We start from the raw sequence: 18,598 nt of genomic DNA, 5'->3' as shown, positions 1-18,598 counted from the left end.
ACTAATTTAATTTAATTTAATTTAATTTACAAGTTAAAATTCCATAATTCGATAAAACTCCGAGACAACCGCCTCGTGCGCTCATATACAGAATTACGCCATTTGCGGGTGCGACGCGCGACAACAAAAAATAAAATAAAATAAAATAAAAAGGAATGCAACACAGGGACTTCCCAGGAGGTCACCCATCCTAGTACTACTCCTGCCCAAGCACGCTTAACTGCGGAGTTCCGATGGGATCCGGTGCTTTAGTGCTGGTATGATCGCATCCGTTATAGAATGACTCAAACCTCTACTTAAACGCAAATAACGACTATTTTAATTTAAAAACCGATTTAATTTCATCAAAAATTATCTAACTAATTTAATTTAATTTAATTTAATTTACAAGTTAAAATTCCATAATTCGATAAAACTCCGAGACAACCGCCTCGTGCGCTCATATACAGAATTACGCCATTTGCGGGTGCGACGCGCGGCAACAAAAAATAAAATAAAATAAAATAAAAAGGAATGCAACACAGGGACTTCCCAGGAGGTCACCCATCCTAGTACTACTCCTGCCCAAGCACGCTTAACTGCGGAGTTCCGATGGGATCCGGTGCTTTAGTGCTGGTATGATCGCATCCGTTATAGAATGACTCAAACCTCTACTTAAACGCAAATAACGACTATTTTAATTTAAAAACCGATTTAATTTCATCAAAAATTATCTAACTAATTTAATTTATTTTAATTTAATTTACAAGTTAAAATTCCATAATTCGATAAAACTCCGAGACAACCGCCTCGTGCGCTCATATACAGAATTACGCCATTTGCGGGTGCGACGCGCGGCAACAAAAAATAAAATAAAATAAAATAAAAAGGAATGCAACACAGGGACTTCCCAGGAGGTCACCCATCCTAGTACTACTCCTGCCCAAGCATGCTTAACTGCGGAGTTCCGATGGGATCCGGTGCTTTAGTGCTGGTATGATCGCATCCGTTATAGAATGACTCAAACCTCTACTTAAACGCAAATAACGACTATTTTAATTTAAAAACCGATTTAATTTCATCAAAAATTATCTAACTAATTTAATTTAATTTAATTTAATTTACAAGTTAAAATTCCATAATTCGATAAAACTCCGAGACAACCGCCTCGTGCGCTCATATACAGAATTACGCCATTTGCGGGTGCGACGCGCGACAACAAAAAATAAAATAAAATAAAATAAAAAGGAATGCAACACAGGGACTTCCCAGGAGGTCACCCATCCTAGTACTACTCCTGCCCAAGCACGCTTAACTGCGGAGTTCCGATGGGATCCGGTGCTTTAGTGCTGGTATGATCGCATCCGTTATAGAATGACTCAAACCTCTACTTAAACGCAAATAACGACTATTTTAATTTAAAAACCGATTTAATTTCATCAAAAATTATCTAACTAATTTAATTTAATTTAATTTAATTTACAAGTTAAAATTCCATAATTCGATAAAACTCCGAGACAACCGCCTCGTGCGCTCATATACAGAATTACGCCATTTGCGGGTGCGACGCGCGGCAACAAAAAATAAAATAAAATAAAATAAAAAGGAATGCAACACAGGGACTTCCCAGGAGGTCACCCATCCTAGTACTACTCCTGCCCAAGCACGCTTAACTGCGGAGTTCCGATGGGATCCGGTGCTTTAGTGCTGGTATGATCGCATCCGTTATAGAATGACTCAAACCTCTACTTAAACGCAAATAACGACTATTTTAATTTAAAAACCGATTTAATTTCATCAAAAATTATCTAACTAATTTAATTTATTTTAATTTAATTTACAAGTTAAAATTCCATAATTCGATAAAACTCCGAGACAACCGCCTCGTGCGCTCATATACAGAATTACGCCATTTGCGGGTGCGACGCGCGGCAACAAAAAATAAAATAAAATAAAATAAAAAGGAATGCAACACAGGGACTTCCCAGGAGGTCACCCATCCTAGTACTACTCCTGCCCAAGCACGCTTAACTGCGGAGTTCCGATGGGATCCGGTGCTTTAGTGCTGGTATGATCGCATCCGTTATAGAATGACTCAAACCTCTACTTAAACGCAAATAACGACTATTTTAATTTAAAAACCGATTTAATTTCATCAAAAATTATCTAACTAATTTAATTTATTTTAATTTAATTTACAAGTTAAAATTCCATAATTCGATAAAACTCCGAGACAACCGCCTCGTGCGCTCATATACAGAATTACGCCATTTGCGGGTGCGACGCGCGGCAACAAAAAATAAAATAAAATAAAATAAAAAGGAATGCAACACAGGGACTTCCCAGGAGGTCACCCATCCTAGTACTACTCCTGCCCAAGCACGCTTAACTGCGGAGTTCCGATGGGATCCGGTGCTTTAGTGCTGGTATGATCGCATCCGTTATAGAATGACTCAAACCTCTACTTAAACGCAAATAACGACTATTTTAATTTAAAAACCGATTTAATTTCATCAAAAATTATCTAACTAATTTAATTTATTTTAATTTAATTTACAAGTTAAAATTCCATAATTCGATAAAACTCCGAGACAACCGCCTCGTGCGCTCATATACAGAATTACGCCATTTGCGGGTGCGACGCGCGGCAACAAAAAATAAAATAAAATAAAATAAAAAGGAATGCAACACAGGGACTTCCCAGGAGGTCACCCATGCCCAAGCACGCTTAACTGCGGAGTTCCGATGGGATCCGGTGCTTTAGTGCTGGTATGATCGCATCCGTTATAGAATGACTCAAACCTCTACTTAAACGCAAATAACGACTATTTTAATTTAAAAACCGATTTAATTTCATCAAAAATTATCTAACTAATTTAATTTAATTTAATTTAATTTACAAGTTAAAATTCCATAATTCGATAAAACTCCGAGACAACCGCCTCGTGCGCTCATATACAGAATTACGCCATTTGCGGGTGCGACGCGCGGCAACAAAAAATAAAATAAAATAAAATAAAAAGGAATGCAACACAGGGACTTCCCAGGAGGTCACCCATCCTAGTACTACTCCTGCCCAAGCACGCTTAACTGCGGAGTTCCGATGGGATCCGGTGCTTTAGTGCTGGTATGATCGCATCTGTTATAGAATGACTCAAACCTCTACTTAAACGCAAATAACGACTATTTTAATTTAAAAACCGATTTAATTTCATCAAAAATTATCTAACTAATTTAATTTAATTTAATTTAATTTACAAGTTAAAATTCCATAATTCGATAAAACTCCGAGACAACCGCCTCGTGCGCTCATATACAGAATTACGCCATTTGCGGGTGCGACGCGCGGCAACAAAAAATAAAATAAAATAAAATAAAAAGGAATGCAACACAGGGACTTCCCAGGAGGTCACCCATCCTAGTACTACTCCTGCCCAAGCACGCTTAACTGCGGAGTTCCGATGGGATCCGGTGCTTTAGTGCTGGTATGATCGCATCCGTTATAGAATGACTCAAACCTCTACTTAAACGCAAATAACGACTATTTTAATTTAAAAACCGATTTAATTTCATCAAAAATTATCTAACTAATTTAATTTAGTTTAATTTAATTTACAAGTTAAAATTCCATAATTCGATAAAATTCTGAGACAACCGCCTCGTGCGCTCATATACAGAATTACGCCATTTGCGGGTGCGACGCGCGGCAACAAAAAATAAAATAAAATAAAATAAAAAGGAATGCAACACAGGGACTTCCCAGGAGGTCACCCATCCTAGTACTAGTCCTGCCCAAGCACGCTTAACTGCGGAGTTCCGATGGGATCCGGTGCTTTAGTGCTGGTATGATCGCATCTGTTATAGAATGACTCAAACCTCTACTTAAACGCAAATAACGACTATTTTAATTTAAAAACCGATTTAATTTCATCAAAAATTATCTAACTAATTTAATTTAATTTAATTTAATTTACAAGTTAAAATTCCATAATTCGATAAAACTCCGAGACAACCGCCTCGTGCGCTCATATACAGAATTACGCCATTTGCGGGTGCGACGCGCGGCAACAAAAAATAAAATAAAATAAAATAAAAAGGAATGCAACACAGGGACTTCCCAGGAGGTCACCCATCCTAGTACTACTCCTGCCCAAGCACGCTTAACTGCGGAGTTCCGATGGGATCCGGTGCTTTAGTGCTGGTATGATCGCATCCGTTATAGAATGACTCAAACCTCTACTTAAACGCAAATAACGACTATTTTAATTTAAAAACCGATTTAATTTCATCAAAAATTATCTAACTAATTTAATTTAGTTTAATTTAATTTACAAGTTAAAATTCCATAATTCGATAAAACTCTGAGACAACCGCCTCGTGCGCTCATATACAGAATTACGCCATTTGCGGGTGCGACGCGCGGCAACAAAAAATAAAATAAAATAAAATAAAAAGGAATGCAACACAGGGACTTCCCAGGAGGTCACCCATCCTAGTACTACTCCTGCCCAAGCACGCTTAACTGCGGAGTTCCGATGGGATCCGGTGCTTTAGTGCTGGTATGATCGCATCTGTTATAGAATGACTCAAACCTCTACTTAAACGCAAATAACGACTATTTTAATTTAAAAACCGATTTAATTTCATCAAAAATTATCTAACTAATTTAATTTAATTTAATTTAATTTACAAGTTAAAATTCCATAATTCGATAAAACTCCGAGACAACCGCCTCGTGCGCTCATATACAGAATTACGCCATTTGCGGGTGCGACGCGCGGCAACAAAAAATAAAATAAAATAAAATAAAAAGGAATGCAACACAGGGACTTCCCAGGAGGTCACCCATCCTAGTACTACTCCTGCCCAAGCATGCTTAACTGCGGAGTTCCGATGGGATCCGGTGCTTTAGTGCTGGTATGATCGCATCCGTTATAGAATGACTCAAACCTCTACTTAAACGCAAATAACGACTATTTTAATTTAAAAACCGATTTAATTTCATCAAAAATTATCTAACTAATTTAATTTAATTTAATTTAATTTACAAGTTAAAATTCCATAATTCGATAAAACTCCGAGACAACCGCCTCGTGCGCTCATATACAGAATTACGCCATTTGCGGGTGCGACGCGCGGCAACAAAAAATAAAATAAAATAAAATAAAAAGGAATGCAACACAGGGACTTCCCAGGAGGTCACCCATCCTAGTACTACTCCTGCCCAAGCACGCTTAACTGCGGAGTTCCGATGGGATCCGGTGCTTTAGTGCTGGTATGATCGCATCCGTTATAGAATGACTCAAACCTCTACTTAAACGCAAATAACGACTATTTTAATTTAAAAACCGATTTAATTTCATCAAAAATTATCTAACTAATTTAATTTATTTTAATTTAATTTACAAGTTAAAATTCCATAATTCGATAAAACTCCGAGACAACCGCCTCGTGCGCTCATATACAGAATTACGCCATTTGCGGGTGCGACGCGCGGCAACAAAAAATAAAATAAAATAAAATAAAAAGGAATGCAACACAGGGACTTCCCAGGAGGTCACCCATGCCCAAGCACGCTTAACTGCGGAGTTCCGATGGGATCCGGTGCTTTAGTGCTGGTATGATCGCATCCGTTATAGAATGACTCAAACCTCTACTTAAACGCAAATAACGACTATTTTAATTTAAAAACCGATTTAATTTCATCAAAAATTATCTAACTAATTTAATTTATTTTAATTTAATTTACAAGTTAAAATTCCATAATTCGATAAAACTCCGAGACAACCGCCTCGTGCGCTCATATACAGAATTACGCCATTTGCGGGTGCGACGCGCGGCAACAAAAAATAAAATAAAATAAAATAAAAAGGAATGCAACACAGGGACTTCCCAGGAGGTCACCCATCCTAGTACTACTCCTGCCCAAGCACGCTTAACTGCGGAGTTCCGATGGGATCCGGTGCTTTAGTGCTGGTATGATCGCATCCGTTATAGAATGACTCAAACCTCTACTTAAACGCAAATAACGACTATTTTAATTTAAAAACCGATTTAATTTCATCAAAAATTATCTAACTAATTTAATTTATTTTAATTTAATTTACAAGTTAAAATTCCATAATTCGATAAAACTCCGAGACAACCGCCTCGTGCGCTCATATACAGAATTACGCCATTTGCGGGTGCGACGCGCGGCAACAAAAAATAAAATAAAATAAAATAAAAAGGAATGCAACACAGGGACTTCCCAGGAGGTCACCCATGCCCAAGCACGCTTAACTGCGGAGTTCCGATGGGATCCGGTGCTTTAGTGCTGGTATGATCGCATCCGTTATAGAATGACTCAAACCTCTACTTAAACGCAAATAACGACTATTTTAATTTAAAAACCGATTTAATTTCATCAAAAATTATCTAACTAATTTAATTTAATTTAATTTAATTTACAAGTTAAAATTCCATAATTCGATAAAACTCCGAGACAACCGCCTCGTGCGCTCATATACAGAATTACGCCATTTGCGGGTGCGACGCGCGGCAACAAAAAATAAAATAAAATAAAATAAAAAGGAATGCAACACAGGGACTTCCCAGGAGGTCACCCATCCTAGTACTACTCCTGCCCAAGCACGCTTAACTGCGGAGTTCCGATGGGATCCGGTGCTTTAGTGCTGGTATGATCGCATCTGTTATAGAATGACTCAAACCTCTACTTAAACGCAAATAACGACTATTTTAATTTAAAAACCGATTTAATTTCATCAAAAATTATCTAACTAATTTAATTTAATTTAATTTAATTTACAAGTTAAAATTCCATAATTCGATAAAACTCCGAGACAACCGCCTCGTGCGCTCATATACAGAATTACGCCATTTGCGGGTGCGACGCGCGGCAACAAAAAATAAAATAAAATAAAATAAAAAGGAATGCAACACAGGGACTTCCCAGGAGGTCACCCATCCTAGTACTACTCCTGCCCAAGCACGCTTAACTGCGGAGTTCCGATGGGATCCGGTGCTTTAGTGCTGGTATGATCGCATCCGTTATAGAATGACTCAAACCTCTACTTAAACGCAAATAACGACTATTTTAATTTAAAAACCGATTTAATTTCATCAAAAATTATCTAACTAATTTAATTTAGTTTAATTTAATTTACAAGTTAAAATTCCATAATTCGATAAAATTCTGAGACAACCGCCTCGTGCGCTCATATACAGAATTACGCCATTTGCGGGTGCGACGCGCGGCAACAAAAAATAAAATAAAATAAAATAAAAAGGAATGCAACACAGGGACTTCCCAGGAGGTCACCCATCCTAGTACTAGTCCTGCCCAAGCACGCTTAACTGCGGAGTTCCGATGGGATCCGGTGCTTTAGTGCTGGTATGATCGCATCTGTTATAGAATGACTCAAACCTCTACTTAAACGCAAATAACGACTATTTTAATTTAAAAACCGATTTAATTTCATCAAAAATTATCTAACTAATTTAATTTAATTTAATTTAATTTACAAGTTAAAATTCCATAATTCGATAAAACTCCGAGACAACCGCCTCGTGCGCTCATATACAGAATTACGCCATTTGCGGGTGCGACGCGCGGCAACAAAAAATAAAATAAAATAAAATAAAAAGGAATGCAACACAGGGACTTCCCAGGAGGTCACCCATCCTAGTACTACTCCTGCCCAAGCACGCTTAACTGCGGAGTTCCGATGGGATCCGGTGCTTTAGTGCTGGTATGATCGCATCCGTTATAGAATGACTCAAACCTCTACTTAAACGCAAATAACGACTATTTTAATTTAAAAACCGATTTAATTTCATCAAAAATTATCTAACTAATTTAATTTAGTTTAATTTAATTTACAAGTTAAAATTCCATAATTCGATAAAACTCTGAGACAACCGCCTCGTGCGCTCATATACAGAATTACGCCATTTGCGGGTGCGACGCGCGGCAACAAAAAATAAAATAAAATAAAATAAAAAGGAATGCAACACAGGGACTTCCCAGGAGGTCACCCATCCTAGTACTACTCCTGCCCAAGCACGCTTAACTGCGGAGTTCCGATGGGATCCGGTGCTTTAGTGCTGGTATGATCGCATCTGTTATAGAATGACTCAAACCTCTACTTAAACGCAAATAACGACTATTTTAATTTAAAAACCGATTTAATTTCATCAAAAATTATCTAACTAATTTAATTTAATTTAATTTAATTTACAAGTTAAAATTCCATAATTCGATAAAACTCCGAGACAACCGCCTCGTGCGCTCATATACAGAATTACGCCATTTGCGGGTGCGACGCGCGGCAACAAAAAATAAAATAAAATAAAATAAAAAGGAATGCAACACAGGGACTTCCCAGGAGGTCACCCATCCTAGTACTACTCCTGCCCAAGCATGCTTAACTGCGGAGTTCCGATGGGATCCGGTGCTTTAGTGCTGGTATGATCGCATCCGTTATAGAATGACTCAAACCTCTACTTAAACGCAAATAACGACTATTTTAATTTAAAAACCGATTTAATTTCATCAAAAATTATCTAACTAATTTAATTTAATTTAATTTAATTTACAAGTTAAAATTCCATAATTCGATAAAACTCCGAGACAACCGCCTCGTGCGCTCATATACAGAATTACGCCATTTGCGGGTGCGACGCGCGGCAACAAAAAATAAAATAAAATAAAATAAAAAGGAATGCAACACAGGGACTTCCCAGGAGGTCACCCATCCTAGTACTACTCCTGCCCAAGCACGCTTAACTGCGGAGTTCCGATGGGATCCGGTGCTTTAGTGCTGGTATGATCGCATCCGTTATAGAATGACTCAAACCTCTACTTAAACGCAAATAACGACTATTTTAATTTAAAAACCGATTTAATTTCATCAAAAATTATCTAACTAATTTAATTTAGTTTAATTTAATTTACAAGTTAAAATTCCATAATTCGATAAAACTCTGAGACAACCGCCTCGTGCGCTCATATACAGAATTACGCCATTTGCGGGTGCGACGCGCGGCAACAAAAAATAAAATAAAATAAAATAAAAAGGAATGCAACACAGGGACTTCCCAGGAGGTCACCCATCCTAGTACTACTCCTGCCCAAGCACGCTTAACTGCGGAGTTCCGATGGGATCCGGTGCTTTAGTGCTGGTATGATCGCATCCGTTATAGAATGACTCAAACCTCTACTTAAACGCAAATAACGACTATTTTAATTTAAAAACCGATTTAATTTCATCAAAAATTATCTAACTAATTTAATTTAATTTAATTTAATTTACAAGTTAAAATTCCATAATTCGATAAAACTCCGAGACAACCGCCTCGTGCGCTCATATACAGAATTACGCCATTTGCGGGTGCGACGCGCGGCAACAAAAAATAAAATAAAATAAAATAAAAAGGAATGCAACACAGGGACTTCCCAGGAGGTCACCCATGCCCAAGCACGCTTAACTGCGGAGTTCCGATGGGATCCGGTGCTTTAGTGCTGGTATGATCGCATCCGTTATAGAATGACTCAAACCTCTACTTAAACGCAAATAACGACTATTTTAATTTAAAAACCGATTTAATTTCATCAAAAATTATCTAACTAATTTAATTTAATTTAATTTAATTTACAAGTTAAAATTCCATAATTCGATAAAACTCCGAGACAACCGCCTCGTGCGCTCATAAACAGAATTACGCCATTTGCGGGTGCGACGCGCGGCAACAAAAAATAAAATAAAATAAAATAAAAAGGAATGCAACACAGGGACTTCCCAGGAGGTCACCCATCCTAGTACTACTCCTGCCCAAGCACGCTTAACTGCGGAGTTCCGATGGGATCCGGTGCTTTAGTGCTGGTATGATCGCATCCGTTATAGAATGACTCAAACCTCTACTTAAACGCAAATAACGACTATTTTAATTTAAAAACCGATTTAATTTCATCAAAAATTATCTAACTAATTTAATTTAATTTAATTTAATTTACAAGTTAAAATTCCATAATTCGATAAAACTCCGAGACAACCGCCTCGTGCGCTCATATACAGAATTACGCCATTTGCGGGTGCGACGCGCGGCAACAAAAAATAAAATAAAATAAAATAAAAAGGAATGCAACACAGGGACTTCCCAGGAGGTCACCCATCCTAGTACTACTCCTGCCCAAGCACGCTTAACTGCGGAGTTCCGATGGGATCCGGTGCTTTAGTGCTGGTATGATCGCATCCGTTATAGAACGACTCAAACCTCTACTTAAACGCAAATAACGACTATTTTAATTTAAAAACCGATTTAATTTCATCAAAAATTATCTAACTAATTTAATTTAATTTAATTTAATTTACAAGTTAAAATTCCATAATTCGATAAAACTCCGAGACAACCGCCTCGTGCGCTCATAAACAGAATTACGCCATTTGCGGGTGCGACGCGCGGCAACAAAAAATAAAATAAAATAAAATAAAAAGGAATGCAACACAGGGACTTCCCAGGAGGTCACCCATCCTAGTACTACTCCTGCCCAAGCACGCTTAACTGCGGAGTTCCGATGGGATCCGGTGCTTTAGTGCTGGTATGATCGCATCCGTTATAGAATGACTCAAACCTCTACTTAAACGCAAATAACGACTATTTTAATTTAAAAACCGATTTAATTTCATCAAAAATTATCTAACTAATTTAATTTAATTTAATTTAATTTACAAGTTAAAATTCCATAATTCGATAAAACTCCGAGACAACCGCCTCGTGCGCTCATATACAGAATTACGCCATTTGCGGGTGCGACGCGCGGCAACAAAAAATAAAATAAAATAAAATAAAAAGGAATGCAACACAGGGACTTCCCAGGAGGTCACCCATCCTAGTACTACTCCTGCCCAAGCACGCTTAACTGCGGAGTTCCGATGGGATCCGGTGCTTTAGTGCTGGTATGATCGCATCCGTTATAGAACGACTCAAACCTCTACTTAAACGCAAATAACGACTATTTTAATTTAAAAACCGATTTAATTTCATCAAAAATTATCTAACTAATTTAATTTAATTTAATTTAATTTACAAGTTAAAATTCCATAATTCGATAAAACTCCGAGACAACCGCCTCGTGCGCCATTTGCGGGTGCGACGCGCGGCAACAAAAAATAAAATAAAATAAAATAAAAAGGAATGCAACACAGGGACTTCCCAGGAGGTCACCCATCCTAGTACTACTCCTGCCCAAGCACGCTTAACTGCGGAGTTCCGATGGGATCCGGTGCTTTAGTGCTGGTATGATCGCATCCATTATAGAATGACTCAAACCTCTACTTAAACGCAAATAACGACTATTTTAATTTAAAATCCGATTTAATTTCATCAAAAATTATCTAACTAATTTAATTTAATTTAATTTAATTTACAAGTTAAAATTCCATAATTCGATAAAACTCCGAGACAACCGCCTCGTGCGCTCATATACAGAATTACGCCATTTGCGGGTGCGACGCGCGGCAACAAAAAATAAAATAAAATAAAATAAAAAGGAATGCAACACAGGGACTTCCCAGGAGGTCACCCATCCTAGTACTACTCCTGCCCAAGCACGCTTAACTGCGGAGTTCCGATGGGATCCGGTGCTTTAGTGCTGGTATGATCGCATCCGTTATAGAATGACTCAAACCTCTACTTAAACGCAAATAACGACTATTTTAATTTAAAAACCGATTTAATTTCATCAAAAATTATCTAACTAATTTAATTTAATTTAATTTAATTTACAAGTTAAAATTCCATAATTCGATAGAACTCCGAGACAACCGCCTCGTGCGCTCATATACAGAATTACGCCATTTGCGGGTGCGACGCGCGGCAACAAAAAATAAAATAAAATAAAATAAAAAGGAATGCAACACAGGGACTTCCCAGGAGGTCACCCATCCTAGTACTACTCCTGCCCAAGCACGCTTAACTGCGGAGTTCCGATGGGATCCGGTGCTTTAGTGCTGGTATGATCGCATCCGTTATAGAATGACTCAAACCTCTACTTAAACGCAAATAACGACTATTTTAATTTAAAAACCGATTTAATTTCATCAAAAATTATCTAACTAATTTAATTTAGTTTAATTTAATTTACAAGTTAAAATTCCATAATTCGATAAAACTCTGAGACAACCGCCTCGTGCGCTCATATACAGAATTACGCCATTTGCGGGTGCGACGCGCGGCAACAAAAAATAAAATAAAATAAAATAAAAAGGAATGCAACACAGGGACTTCCCAGGAGGTCACCCATCCTAGTACTACTCCTGCCCAAGCACGCTTAACTGCGGAGTTCCGATGGGATCCGGTGCTTTAGTGCTGGTATGATCGCATCTGTTATAGAATGACTCAAACCTCTACTTAAACGCAAATAACGACTATTTTAATTTAAAAACCGATTTAATTTCATCAAAAATTATCTAACTAATTTAATTTAATTTAATTTAATTTACAAGTTAAAATTCCATAATTCGATAAAACTCCGAGACAACCGCCTCGTGCGCTCATAAACAGAATTACGCCATTTGCGGGTGCGACGCGCGGCAACAAAAAATAAAATAAAATAAAATAAAAAGGAATGCAACACAGGGACTTCCCAGGAGGTCACCCATCCTAGTACTACTCCTGCCCAAGCACGCTTAACTGCGGAGTTCCGATGGGATCCGGTGCTTTAGTGCTGGTATGATCGCATCCGTTATAGAATGACTCAAACCTCTACTTAAACGCAAATAACGACTATTTTAATTTAAAAACCGATTTAATTTCATCAAAAATTATCTAACTAATTTAATTTAATTTAATTTAATTTACAAGTTAAAATTCCATAATTCGATAAAACTCCGAGACAACCGCCTCGTGCGCTCATATACAGAATTACGCCATTTGCGGGTGCGACGCGCGGCAACAAAAAATAAAATAAAATAAAATAAAAAGGAATGCAACACAGGGACTTCCCAGGAGGTCACCCATCCTAGTACTACTCCTGCCCAAGCACGCTTAACTGCGGAGTTCCGATGGGATCCGGTGCTTTAGTGCTGGTATGATCGCATCCGTTATAGAACGACTCAAACCTCTACTTAAACGCAAATAACGACTATTTTAATTTAAAAACCGATTTAATTTCATCAAAAATTATCTAACTAATTTAATTTAATTTAATTTAATTTACAAGTTAAAATTCCATAATTCGATAAAACTCCGAGACAACCGCCTCGTGCGCCATTTGCGGGTGCGACGCGCGGCAACAAAAAATAAAATAAAATAAAATAAAAAGGAATGCAACACAGGGACTTCCCAGGAGGTCACCCATCCTAGTACTACTCCTGCCCAAGCACGCTTAACTGCGGAGTTCCGATGGGATCCGGTGCTTTAGTGCTGGTATGATCGCATCCATTATAGAATGACTCAAACCTCTACTTAAACGCAAATAACGACTATTTTAATTTAAAATCCGATTTAATTTCATCAAAAATTATCTAACTAATTTAATTTAATTTAATTTAATTTACAAGTTAAAATTCCATAATTCGATAAAACTCCGAGACAACCGCCTCGTGCGCTCATATACAGAATTACGCCATTTGCGGGTGCGACGCGCGGCAACAAAAAATAAAATAAAATAAAATAAAAAGGAATGCAACACAGGGACTTCCCAGGAGGTCACCCATCCTAGTACTACTCCTGCCCAAGCACGCTTAACTGCGGAGTTCCGATGGGATCCGGTGCTTTAGTGCTGGTATGATCGCATCCGTTATAGAATGACTCAAACCTCTACTTAAACGCAAATAACGACTATTTTAATTTAAAAACCGATTTAATTTCATCAAAAATTATCTAACTAATTTAATTTAATTTAATTTAATTTACAAGTTAAAATTCCATAATTCGATAGAACTCCGAGACAACCGCCTCGTGCGCTCATATACAGAATTACGCCATTTGCGGGTGCGACGCGCGGCAACAAAAAATAAAATAAAATAAAATAAAAAGGAATGCAACACAGGGACTTCCCAGGAGGTCACCCATCCTAGTACTACTCCTGCCCAAGCACGCTTAACTGCGGAGTTCCGATGGGATCCGGTGCTTTAGTGCTGGTATGATCGCATCCGTTATAGAATGACTCAAACCTCTACTTAAACGCAAATAACGACTATTTTAATTTAAAAACCGATTTAATTTCATCAAAAATTATCTAACTAATTTAATTTAGTTTAATTTAATTTACAAGTTAAAATTCCATAATTCGATAAAACTCTGAGACAACCGCCTCGTGCGCTCATATACAGAATTACGCCATTTGCGGGTGCGACGCGCGGCAACAAAAAATAAAATAAAATAAAATAAAAAGGAATGCAACACAGGGACTTCCCAGGAGGTCACCCATCCTAGTACTACTCCTGCCCAAGCACGCTTAACTGCGGAGTTCCGATGGGATCCGGTGCTTTAGTGCTGGTATGATCGCATCTGTTATAGAATGACTCAAACCTCTACTTAAACGCAAATAACGACTATTTTAATTTAAAAACCGATTTAATTTCATCAAAAATTATCTAACTAATTTAATTTAATTTAATTTAATTTACAAGTTAAAATTCCATAATTCGATAAAACTCCGAGACAACCGCCTCGTGCGCTCATATACAGAATTACGCCATTTGCGGGTGCGACGCGCGGCAACAAAAAATAAAATAAAATAAAATAAAAAGGAATGCAACACAGGGACTTCCCAGGAGGTCACCCATCCTAGTACTACTCCTGCCCAAGCATGCTTAACTGCGGAGTTCCGATGGGATCCGGTGCTTTAGTGCTGGTATGATCGCATCCGTTATAGAATGACTCAAACCTCTACTTAAACGCAAATAACGACTATTTTAATTTAAAAACCGATTTAATTTCATCAAAAATTATCTAACTAATTTAATTTAATTTAATTTAATTTACAAGTTAAAATTCCATAATTCGATAAAACTCCGAGACAACCGCCTCGTGCGCTCATATACAGAATTACGCCATTTGCGGGTGCGACGCGCGGCAACAAAAAATAAAATAAAATAAAATAAAAAGGAATGCAACACAGGGACTTCCCAGGAGGTCACCCATCCTAGTACTACTCCTGCCCAAGCACGCTTAACTGCGGAGTTCCGATGGGATCCGGTGCTTTAGTGCTGGTATGATCGCATCCGTTATAGAATGACTCAAACCTCTACTTAAACGCAAATAACGACTATTTTAATTTAAAAACCGATTTAATTTCATCAAAAATTATCTAACTAATTTAATTTAGTTTAATTTAATTTACAAGTTAAAATTCCATAATTCGATAAAACTCTGAGACAACCGCCTCGTGCGCTCATATACAGAATTACGCCATTTGCGGGTGCGACGCGCGGCAACAAAAAATAAAATAAAATAAAATAAAAAGGAATGCAACACAGGGACTTCCCAGGAGGTCACCCATCCTAGTACTACTCCTGCCCAAGCACGCTTAACTGCGGAGTTCCGATGGGATCCGGTGCTTTAGTGCTGGTATGATCGCATCCGTTATAGAATGACTCAAACCTCTACTTAAACGCAAATAACGACTATTTTAATTTAAAAACCGATTTAATTTCATCAAAAATTATCTAACTAATTTAATTTAATTTAATTTAATTTACAAGTTAAAATTCCATAATTCGATAAAACTCCGAGACAACCGCCTCGTGCGCTCATATACAGAATTACGCCATTTGCGGGTGCGACGCGCGGCAACAAAAAATAAAATAAAATAAAATAAAAAGGAATGCAACACAGGGACTTCCCAGGAGGTCACCCATGCCCAAGCACGCTTAACTGCGGAGTTCCGATGGGATCCGGTGCTTTAGTGCTGGTATGATCGCATCCGTTATAGAATGACTCAAACCTCTACTTAAACGCAAATAACGACTATTTTAATTTAAAAACCGATTTAATTTCATCAAAAATTATCTAACTAATTTAATTTAATTTAATTTAATTTACAAGTTAAAATTCCATAATTCGATAAAACTCCGAGACAACCGCCTCGTGCGCTCATAAACAGAATTACGCCATTTGCGGGTGCGACGCGCGGCAACAAAAAATAAAATAAAATAAAATAAAAAGGAATGCAACACAGGGACTTCCCAGGAGGTCACCCATCCTAGTACTACTCCTGCCCAAGCACGCTTAACTGCGGAGTTCCGATGGGATCCGGTGCTTTAGTGCTGGTATGATCGCATCCGTTATAGAATGACTCAAACCTCTACTTAAACGCAAATAACGACTATTTTAATTTAAAAACCGATTTAATTTCATCAAAAATTATCTAACTAATTTAATTTAATTTAATTTAATTTACAAGTTAAAATTCCATAATTCGATAAAACTCCGAGACAACCGCCTCGTGCGCTCATATACAGAATTACGCCATTTGCGGGTGCGACGCGCGGCAACAAAAAATAAAATAAAATAAAATAAAAAGGAATGCAACACAGGGACTTCCCAGGAGGTCACCCATCCTAGTACTACTCCTGCCCAAGCACGCTTAACTGCGGAGTTCCGATGGGATCCGGTGCTTTAGTGCTGGTATGATCGCATCCGTTATAGAACGACTCAAACCTCTACTTAAACGCAAATAACGACTATTTTAATTTAAAAACCGATTTAATTTCATCAAAAATTATCTAACTAATTTAATTTAATTTAATTTAATTTACAAGTTAAAATTCCATAATTCGATAAAACTCCGAGACAACCGCCTCGTGCGCCATTTGCGGGTGCGACGCGCGGCAACAAAAAATAAAATAAAATAAAATAAAAAGGAATGCAACACAGGGACTTCCCAGGAGGTCACCCATCCTAGTACTACTCCTGCCCAAGCACGCTTAACTGCGGAGTTCCGATGGGATCCGGTGCTTTAGTGCTGGTATGATCGCATCCGTTATAGAATGACTCAAACCTCTACTTAAACGCAAATAACGACTATTTTAATTTAAAAACCGATTTAATTTCATCAAAAATTATCTAACTAATTTAATTTAATTTAATTTAATTTACAAGTTAAAATTCCATAATTCGATAGAACTCCGAGACAACCGCCTCGTGCGCTCATATACAGAATTACGCCATTTGCGGGTGCGACGCGCGGCAACAAAAAATAAAATAAAATAAAATAAAAAGGAATGCAACACAGGGACTTCCCAGGAGGTCACCCATCCTAGTACTACTCCTGCCCAAGCACGCTTAACTGCGGAGTTCCGATGGGATCCGGTGCTTTAGTGCTGGTATGATCGCATCCGTTATAGAATGACTCAAACCTCTACTTAAACGCAAATAACGACTATTTTAATTTAAAAACCGATTTAATTTCATCAAAAATTATCTAACTAATTTAATTTAATTTAATTTAATTTACAAGTTAAAATTCCATAATTCGATAAAACTCCGAGACAACCGCCTCGTGCGCTCATATACAGAATTACGCCATTTGCGGGTGCGACGCGCGGCAACAAAAAATAAAATAAAATAAAATAAAAAGGAATGCAACACAGGGACTTCCCAGGAGGTCACCCATCCTAGTACTACTCCTGCCCAAGCACGCTTAACTGCGGAGTTCCGATGGGATCCGGTGCTTTAGTGCTGGTATGATCGCATCCGTTATAGAATGACTGAAACCTCTACTTAAACGCAAATAACGACTATTTTAATTTAAAAACCGATTTAATTTCATCAAAAATTATCTAACTAATTTAATTTAATTTAATTTAATTTACAAGTTAAAATTCCATAATTCGATAGAACTCCGAGACAACCGCCTCGTGCGCTCATATACAGAATTACGCCATTTGCGGGTGCGACGCGCGGCAACAAAAAATAAAATAAAATAAAATAAAAAGGAATGCAACACAGGGACTTCCCAGGAGGTCACCCATCCTAGTACTACTCCTGCCCAAGCACGCTTAACTGCGGAGTTCCGATGGGATCCGGTGCTTTAGTGCTGGTATGATCGCATCCGTTATAGAATGACTCAAACCTCTACTTAAACGCAAATAACGACTATTTTAATTTAAAAACCGATTTAATTTCATCAAAAATTATCTAACTAATTTAATTTAATTTAATTTAATTTACAAGTTAAAATTCCATAATTCGATAGAACTCCGAGACAACCGCCTCGTGCGCTCATATACAGAATTACGCCATTTGCGGGTGCGACGCGCGGCAACAAAAAATAAAATAAAATAAAATAAAAAGGAATGCAACACAGGGACTTCCCAGGAGGTCACCCATCCTAGTACTACTCCTGCCCAAGCACGCTTAACTGCGGAGTTCCGATGGGATCCGGTGCTTTAGTGCTGGTATGATCGCATCCGTTATAGAATGACTCAAACCTCTACTTAAACGCAAATAACGACTATTTTAATTTAAAAACCGATTTAATTTCATCAAAAATTATCTAACTAATTTAATTTAATTTAATTTAATTTACAAGTTAAAATTCCATAATTCGATAAAACTCCGAGACAACCGCCTCGTGCGCTCATATACAGAATTACGCCATTTGCGGGTG

The 18,598-nt window shown here is 37.6% G+C and overlaps 47 non-coding genes and 5 pseudogenes across 47 annotated transcripts; all 52 read right to left on the bottom strand.

Moving 5' to 3' along the window:
• Positions 1-152: 152 nt before the first annotated feature.
• Positions 153-271, bottom strand: LOC144570373 (5S ribosomal RNA). Its single transcript, XR_013516643.1, has one exon. It is a non-coding gene; the product is annotated as a 5S ribosomal RNA (ribosomal RNA).
• Positions 272-510: 239 nt separating this feature from the next.
• On the bottom strand, positions 511-629 carry LOC144570372 (5S ribosomal RNA). Its single transcript, XR_013516642.1, has one exon. It is a non-coding gene; the product is annotated as a 5S ribosomal RNA (ribosomal RNA).
• Positions 630-868: 239 nt separating this feature from the next.
• Positions 869-987, bottom strand: LOC144570611 (5S ribosomal RNA). The gene has a single exon (XR_013516871.1). It is a non-coding gene; the product is annotated as a 5S ribosomal RNA (ribosomal RNA).
• A 239-nt stretch (positions 988-1,226) lies between these two features.
• On the bottom strand, positions 1,227-1,345 carry LOC144570371 (5S ribosomal RNA). The gene has a single exon (XR_013516641.1). It is a non-coding gene; the product is annotated as a 5S ribosomal RNA (ribosomal RNA).
• A 239-nt stretch (positions 1,346-1,584) lies between these two features.
• On the bottom strand, positions 1,585-1,703 carry LOC144570370 (5S ribosomal RNA). The gene has a single exon (XR_013516640.1). It is a non-coding gene; the product is annotated as a 5S ribosomal RNA (ribosomal RNA).
• Positions 1,704-1,942: 239 nt separating this feature from the next.
• Positions 1,943-2,061, bottom strand: LOC144570369 (5S ribosomal RNA). Its single transcript, XR_013516639.1, has one exon. It is a non-coding gene; the product is annotated as a 5S ribosomal RNA (ribosomal RNA).
• A 239-nt stretch (positions 2,062-2,300) lies between these two features.
• Positions 2,301-2,419, bottom strand: LOC144570368 (5S ribosomal RNA). Its single transcript, XR_013516638.1, has one exon. It is a non-coding gene; the product is annotated as a 5S ribosomal RNA (ribosomal RNA).
• Positions 2,420-2,658: 239 nt separating this feature from the next.
• Positions 2,659-2,762, bottom strand: LOC144570784 (5S ribosomal RNA; annotated as a pseudogene).
• Positions 2,763-3,001: 239 nt separating this feature from the next.
• Positions 3,002-3,120, bottom strand: LOC144570517 (5S ribosomal RNA). Its single transcript, XR_013516780.1, has one exon. It is a non-coding gene; the product is annotated as a 5S ribosomal RNA (ribosomal RNA).
• A 239-nt stretch (positions 3,121-3,359) lies between these two features.
• LOC144570367 (5S ribosomal RNA) lies at positions 3,360-3,478 on the bottom strand. The gene has a single exon (XR_013516637.1). It is a non-coding gene; the product is annotated as a 5S ribosomal RNA (ribosomal RNA).
• Positions 3,479-3,717: 239 nt separating this feature from the next.
• LOC144570658 (5S ribosomal RNA) lies at positions 3,718-3,836 on the bottom strand. The gene has a single exon (XR_013516917.1). It is a non-coding gene; the product is annotated as a 5S ribosomal RNA (ribosomal RNA).
• A 239-nt stretch (positions 3,837-4,075) lies between these two features.
• Positions 4,076-4,194, bottom strand: LOC144570366 (5S ribosomal RNA). The gene has a single exon (XR_013516636.1). It is a non-coding gene; the product is annotated as a 5S ribosomal RNA (ribosomal RNA).
• A 239-nt stretch (positions 4,195-4,433) lies between these two features.
• On the bottom strand, positions 4,434-4,552 carry LOC144570515 (5S ribosomal RNA). Its single transcript, XR_013516778.1, has one exon. It is a non-coding gene; the product is annotated as a 5S ribosomal RNA (ribosomal RNA).
• A 239-nt stretch (positions 4,553-4,791) lies between these two features.
• LOC144570610 (5S ribosomal RNA) lies at positions 4,792-4,910 on the bottom strand. Its single transcript, XR_013516870.1, has one exon. It is a non-coding gene; the product is annotated as a 5S ribosomal RNA (ribosomal RNA).
• Positions 4,911-5,149: 239 nt separating this feature from the next.
• Positions 5,150-5,268, bottom strand: LOC144570364 (5S ribosomal RNA). The gene has a single exon (XR_013516634.1). It is a non-coding gene; the product is annotated as a 5S ribosomal RNA (ribosomal RNA).
• A 239-nt stretch (positions 5,269-5,507) lies between these two features.
• LOC144570783 (5S ribosomal RNA) lies at positions 5,508-5,611 on the bottom strand (annotated as a pseudogene).
• A 239-nt stretch (positions 5,612-5,850) lies between these two features.
• LOC144570363 (5S ribosomal RNA) lies at positions 5,851-5,969 on the bottom strand. The gene has a single exon (XR_013516633.1). It is a non-coding gene; the product is annotated as a 5S ribosomal RNA (ribosomal RNA).
• Positions 5,970-6,208: 239 nt separating this feature from the next.
• Positions 6,209-6,312, bottom strand: LOC144570782 (5S ribosomal RNA; annotated as a pseudogene).
• A 239-nt stretch (positions 6,313-6,551) lies between these two features.
• Positions 6,552-6,670, bottom strand: LOC144570514 (5S ribosomal RNA). The gene has a single exon (XR_013516777.1). It is a non-coding gene; the product is annotated as a 5S ribosomal RNA (ribosomal RNA).
• Positions 6,671-6,909: 239 nt separating this feature from the next.
• LOC144570362 (5S ribosomal RNA) lies at positions 6,910-7,028 on the bottom strand. The gene has a single exon (XR_013516632.1). It is a non-coding gene; the product is annotated as a 5S ribosomal RNA (ribosomal RNA).
• A 239-nt stretch (positions 7,029-7,267) lies between these two features.
• Positions 7,268-7,386, bottom strand: LOC144570657 (5S ribosomal RNA). The gene has a single exon (XR_013516916.1). It is a non-coding gene; the product is annotated as a 5S ribosomal RNA (ribosomal RNA).
• A 239-nt stretch (positions 7,387-7,625) lies between these two features.
• Positions 7,626-7,744, bottom strand: LOC144570361 (5S ribosomal RNA). Its single transcript, XR_013516631.1, has one exon. It is a non-coding gene; the product is annotated as a 5S ribosomal RNA (ribosomal RNA).
• A 239-nt stretch (positions 7,745-7,983) lies between these two features.
• LOC144570513 (5S ribosomal RNA) lies at positions 7,984-8,102 on the bottom strand. Its single transcript, XR_013516776.1, has one exon. It is a non-coding gene; the product is annotated as a 5S ribosomal RNA (ribosomal RNA).
• Positions 8,103-8,341: 239 nt separating this feature from the next.
• On the bottom strand, positions 8,342-8,460 carry LOC144570607 (5S ribosomal RNA). The gene has a single exon (XR_013516868.1). It is a non-coding gene; the product is annotated as a 5S ribosomal RNA (ribosomal RNA).
• A 239-nt stretch (positions 8,461-8,699) lies between these two features.
• Positions 8,700-8,818, bottom strand: LOC144570360 (5S ribosomal RNA). Its single transcript, XR_013516630.1, has one exon. It is a non-coding gene; the product is annotated as a 5S ribosomal RNA (ribosomal RNA).
• Positions 8,819-9,057: 239 nt separating this feature from the next.
• Positions 9,058-9,176, bottom strand: LOC144570359 (5S ribosomal RNA). Its single transcript, XR_013516629.1, has one exon. It is a non-coding gene; the product is annotated as a 5S ribosomal RNA (ribosomal RNA).
• A 239-nt stretch (positions 9,177-9,415) lies between these two features.
• LOC144570781 (5S ribosomal RNA) lies at positions 9,416-9,519 on the bottom strand (annotated as a pseudogene).
• Positions 9,520-9,758: 239 nt separating this feature from the next.
• On the bottom strand, positions 9,759-9,877 carry LOC144570358 (5S ribosomal RNA). Its single transcript, XR_013516628.1, has one exon. It is a non-coding gene; the product is annotated as a 5S ribosomal RNA (ribosomal RNA).
• Positions 9,878-10,116: 239 nt separating this feature from the next.
• LOC144570357 (5S ribosomal RNA) lies at positions 10,117-10,235 on the bottom strand. The gene has a single exon (XR_013516627.1). It is a non-coding gene; the product is annotated as a 5S ribosomal RNA (ribosomal RNA).
• Positions 10,236-10,474: 239 nt separating this feature from the next.
• Positions 10,475-10,593, bottom strand: LOC144570356 (5S ribosomal RNA). Its single transcript, XR_013516626.1, has one exon. It is a non-coding gene; the product is annotated as a 5S ribosomal RNA (ribosomal RNA).
• Positions 10,594-10,832: 239 nt separating this feature from the next.
• On the bottom strand, positions 10,833-10,951 carry LOC144570355 (5S ribosomal RNA). The gene has a single exon (XR_013516625.1). It is a non-coding gene; the product is annotated as a 5S ribosomal RNA (ribosomal RNA).
• A 221-nt stretch (positions 10,952-11,172) lies between these two features.
• LOC144570353 (5S ribosomal RNA) lies at positions 11,173-11,291 on the bottom strand. The gene has a single exon (XR_013516623.1). It is a non-coding gene; the product is annotated as a 5S ribosomal RNA (ribosomal RNA).
• Positions 11,292-11,530: 239 nt separating this feature from the next.
• Positions 11,531-11,649, bottom strand: LOC144570352 (5S ribosomal RNA). The gene has a single exon (XR_013516622.1). It is a non-coding gene; the product is annotated as a 5S ribosomal RNA (ribosomal RNA).
• A 239-nt stretch (positions 11,650-11,888) lies between these two features.
• LOC144570351 (5S ribosomal RNA) lies at positions 11,889-12,007 on the bottom strand. Its single transcript, XR_013516621.1, has one exon. It is a non-coding gene; the product is annotated as a 5S ribosomal RNA (ribosomal RNA).
• A 239-nt stretch (positions 12,008-12,246) lies between these two features.
• Positions 12,247-12,365, bottom strand: LOC144570512 (5S ribosomal RNA). Its single transcript, XR_013516775.1, has one exon. It is a non-coding gene; the product is annotated as a 5S ribosomal RNA (ribosomal RNA).
• A 239-nt stretch (positions 12,366-12,604) lies between these two features.
• Positions 12,605-12,723, bottom strand: LOC144570350 (5S ribosomal RNA). The gene has a single exon (XR_013516620.1). It is a non-coding gene; the product is annotated as a 5S ribosomal RNA (ribosomal RNA).
• Positions 12,724-12,962: 239 nt separating this feature from the next.
• Positions 12,963-13,081, bottom strand: LOC144570349 (5S ribosomal RNA). Its single transcript, XR_013516619.1, has one exon. It is a non-coding gene; the product is annotated as a 5S ribosomal RNA (ribosomal RNA).
• Positions 13,082-13,302: 221 nt separating this feature from the next.
• On the bottom strand, positions 13,303-13,421 carry LOC144570347 (5S ribosomal RNA). The gene has a single exon (XR_013516618.1). It is a non-coding gene; the product is annotated as a 5S ribosomal RNA (ribosomal RNA).
• Positions 13,422-13,660: 239 nt separating this feature from the next.
• Positions 13,661-13,779, bottom strand: LOC144570346 (5S ribosomal RNA). The gene has a single exon (XR_013516617.1). It is a non-coding gene; the product is annotated as a 5S ribosomal RNA (ribosomal RNA).
• A 239-nt stretch (positions 13,780-14,018) lies between these two features.
• On the bottom strand, positions 14,019-14,137 carry LOC144570345 (5S ribosomal RNA). The gene has a single exon (XR_013516616.1). It is a non-coding gene; the product is annotated as a 5S ribosomal RNA (ribosomal RNA).
• Positions 14,138-14,376: 239 nt separating this feature from the next.
• Positions 14,377-14,495, bottom strand: LOC144570511 (5S ribosomal RNA). The gene has a single exon (XR_013516774.1). It is a non-coding gene; the product is annotated as a 5S ribosomal RNA (ribosomal RNA).
• A 239-nt stretch (positions 14,496-14,734) lies between these two features.
• Positions 14,735-14,853, bottom strand: LOC144570606 (5S ribosomal RNA). Its single transcript, XR_013516867.1, has one exon. It is a non-coding gene; the product is annotated as a 5S ribosomal RNA (ribosomal RNA).
• Positions 14,854-15,092: 239 nt separating this feature from the next.
• Positions 15,093-15,211, bottom strand: LOC144570344 (5S ribosomal RNA). The gene has a single exon (XR_013516615.1). It is a non-coding gene; the product is annotated as a 5S ribosomal RNA (ribosomal RNA).
• A 239-nt stretch (positions 15,212-15,450) lies between these two features.
• On the bottom strand, positions 15,451-15,569 carry LOC144570343 (5S ribosomal RNA). The gene has a single exon (XR_013516614.1). It is a non-coding gene; the product is annotated as a 5S ribosomal RNA (ribosomal RNA).
• Positions 15,570-15,808: 239 nt separating this feature from the next.
• LOC144570780 (5S ribosomal RNA) lies at positions 15,809-15,912 on the bottom strand (annotated as a pseudogene).
• A 239-nt stretch (positions 15,913-16,151) lies between these two features.
• Positions 16,152-16,270, bottom strand: LOC144570341 (5S ribosomal RNA). The gene has a single exon (XR_013516612.1). It is a non-coding gene; the product is annotated as a 5S ribosomal RNA (ribosomal RNA).
• A 239-nt stretch (positions 16,271-16,509) lies between these two features.
• LOC144570340 (5S ribosomal RNA) lies at positions 16,510-16,628 on the bottom strand. Its single transcript, XR_013516611.1, has one exon. It is a non-coding gene; the product is annotated as a 5S ribosomal RNA (ribosomal RNA).
• A 221-nt stretch (positions 16,629-16,849) lies between these two features.
• On the bottom strand, positions 16,850-16,968 carry LOC144570339 (5S ribosomal RNA). Its single transcript, XR_013516610.1, has one exon. It is a non-coding gene; the product is annotated as a 5S ribosomal RNA (ribosomal RNA).
• Positions 16,969-17,207: 239 nt separating this feature from the next.
• On the bottom strand, positions 17,208-17,326 carry LOC144570338 (5S ribosomal RNA). Its single transcript, XR_013516609.1, has one exon. It is a non-coding gene; the product is annotated as a 5S ribosomal RNA (ribosomal RNA).
• Positions 17,327-17,565: 239 nt separating this feature from the next.
• Positions 17,566-17,684, bottom strand: LOC144570337 (5S ribosomal RNA). The gene has a single exon (XR_013516608.1). It is a non-coding gene; the product is annotated as a 5S ribosomal RNA (ribosomal RNA).
• A 239-nt stretch (positions 17,685-17,923) lies between these two features.
• LOC144570336 (5S ribosomal RNA) lies at positions 17,924-18,042 on the bottom strand. Its single transcript, XR_013516607.1, has one exon. It is a non-coding gene; the product is annotated as a 5S ribosomal RNA (ribosomal RNA).
• A 239-nt stretch (positions 18,043-18,281) lies between these two features.
• LOC144570335 (5S ribosomal RNA) lies at positions 18,282-18,400 on the bottom strand. Its single transcript, XR_013516606.1, has one exon. It is a non-coding gene; the product is annotated as a 5S ribosomal RNA (ribosomal RNA).
• Positions 18,401-18,598: the final 198 nt, after the last annotated feature.

Source organism: Carex rostrata, chromosome 18, assembly GCF_964058835.1.
Source record: "Carex rostrata chromosome 18, lpCarRost1.2, whole genome shotgun sequence".
NCBI lineage: Eukaryota > Viridiplantae > Streptophyta > Magnoliopsida > Poales > Cyperaceae > Carex > Carex rostrata.
Note: the sequence above shows the minus strand (reverse complement) of the source record. Positions and strands in the feature narration are given on the sequence as shown.